Raw genomic sequence first — 2,505 nt, forward strand, 5'->3', positions numbered from 1 at the left:
ACTGCACAGGGGAGACTGGGAAAGGAAATAATTTGAGTTACAAAATAAAACGGTTATCTGGAACCTATATAACAGGCAATAAAGTCATGTGGTTACATATTCACATTGTTACGTCCGTGGCTTTTCTTGCTCTTACCATTACTCATGGGAGAGAGACCACCCAGGTGGAGAAGGGGAAAGAACAGAGAAACAACAGCAACTCCATAAGAAAGGCACAGATTTTGGGAGAAATGTCACCTTCCTCCCCTCCTTGGTCCTCCTATTTCAAAAGAAATTACTTATGGTTTGCTTTACCTTCCAACCCATCCATGCAGAGCTACAGTGAAAAGCATTGAAACTCTGGAAAAAGATAAAAAGTAGAAAGAAAGCTTGTCTTTAATTCTTGGTTCTGATTTTTTCTTAATTGCTTTTGTAGTTTTCCCCAAGTTGATCAGAGCCAGGTTGTAATTAATGATGAATAAGTTGAATACTGAACTTCAGAAACTTGATAACCCTGGCCACATGGAAACTTTTATTGATGTGGAAATAGTGTGTATACTGAAGTTTTACATCTTGTAGGAATTTTTAGGTTTCCAGAATCATGCTAGGTCTCTCATTAAATATATATCTGTGTGTGTGTGTATATATATATATAATGCTAACATAAAGAAAAAATGGTTAATGATATGCTCAGAAAATATTCAGATCAAACTATTAGACATGCATTGGGGGTACATCACTTTGGCTAGCATACCAATAGACATGATAACATTATTTACACTATACGTCAATATATGGCCTTTACTTTCCATCGTTCAAGATGTTGAAGTGGGCCAGGCGCAATGGCCTAAGGCTGTAATCCCAGCACTTTGGGAGGCTGAGGTGGGTGGACCACCTAAGGTCAGGAGTTCAGGACCAGCCTGGCCTACATGGTGAAACCCCATCTCTACTAAAAATACACACAACAAAAAAAAATAGCTGGTCATGGTGGCAGGTGCCTATAATCCCAGCTACTCAGGAGGCTGAGGCAGGAGAATTGTTTGAACAGGGGAGGCGGAGGTTGCATTGAGCCGAGATCACGCCATTACATTCCAGCCTGGGCAACAAGAGTGAAACTCTGTCTCAAAAAAAAAAAAAAAAAAAAGATGTTGACGTGAGGACGTGGTGGGTCCTCTGGTGCAAAATTCTGAATTTCCTTGAGTCTCCCGGTAGGAGCTGTGATCAACTGTGCTGACAACACAGGAGCCAAAATCCTGTATATCATCTCCATGAAGATCAAGGGACGGCTGAACAGACTGTCTGCTGCTGATGTGGGTGACATGGTAATGACCACGGTCAAGAAAGGCAAACCAGAGCTCAGAAAAAAGGTACCTCCAGCAGTGGTCATTTGACAACAAAAGTCATACTGGAGAAAAGATGGCGTGTTTCCTTATTTTGAAGATAATGCAGGGGTCATAGCAAACAATAAAGGTGAGATGAAAGGTTCTGCCATGACAGGGCCAGTAGCAAAGAAGCGTGTAGACTTGTGATCCCAGATTGTGTCCAATGCTAGAAGCATTGCATGATTCTCCAGGACTTTTTTTTTTAATAAAAATAAAAATAAAAAACTTTAAGCCAATTAAAAAGTATTTGTTCCCAAAACAAAACAAAAAAACCCCAAAAAATATGGCCTTTAAATATGCATTCATAAAGGAAATGATAATCGCCTAATTACCTAGTGCTTACTATATTCCAGGGACTATTGTAAGTTGCACAGCAACTCTGTGAGATAAGCATTATTGTCAGCCTATTTTACAGATAGGGAAACAAGGCAACTTACCCAAGTTCCTAAGTGGCAGATCCAAGAAATGAATCCAGTTAGCTTAGCTCCAGAATCCACAGATGTGTATCATAAGATATCAAGGATAGATCCTTCAAAAAGATAAACCAATCTTTGTTAATGGTTCACTAATCAACTATTTTGCTACCTAGTAGAACTACTAATACAGTATTGTAAAATTATTTATTATGACTATTACATTTAGAATAAAAAATGGAACAAGTAGGCCAGTTTGCCTGGAATGGAAGGTTCACTTAGGACATAAGAGGAAAGTGTTGATAAGGGCCCAATTGTCAAGGAATCCTGAATAAGGAAGGCTCCAGAAGGATGCTACTGAAAGTTTTTGATGTGAGGAAAACAGTATTTGAGGAAATGTAATTTAACAGTAGAGTGCAAATATAGGAGGGAAAAGAGATGAGCTATTGGGATCAGTTAAACTATATTTTTTACCCAAGTGTGTGCATGTAATAATGCTAGTAGTAGGGATGAAAATAATTAACGAACAGAAACTTTCAAGGCAAAAACTCAAATGAAACTCTGGATATTGGCTAAAGTGAGATAATTGAGGAATTAGGGTTAAATCTCAGACTTTCTACCAAAGTGATGAGGTGACAGATGAGGGGAGGTTTCTTTCTTTCTTTCATTTTCCTTTTTTTTCCTGAGATGCAGTTTTGCTCTGTCACCCAAGCTGGAGTGGTGTAGTGGCA

The 2,505-nt window shown here is 38.8% G+C and overlaps 1 pseudogene; it reads left to right on the top strand.

Moving 5' to 3' along the window:
* Positions 1–1,124: 1,124 nt before the first annotated feature.
* LOC129031872 (large ribosomal subunit protein uL14-like) lies at positions 1,125–1,544 on the top strand (annotated as a pseudogene).
* The last annotated feature ends 961 nt before the right edge of the window (positions 1,545–2,505 follow it).

This window comes from Pongo pygmaeus, chromosome 11 (assembly GCF_028885625.2).
Source record: "Pongo pygmaeus isolate AG05252 chromosome 11, NHGRI_mPonPyg2-v2.0_pri, whole genome shotgun sequence".
NCBI lineage: Eukaryota > Metazoa > Chordata > Mammalia > Primates > Hominidae > Pongo > Pongo pygmaeus.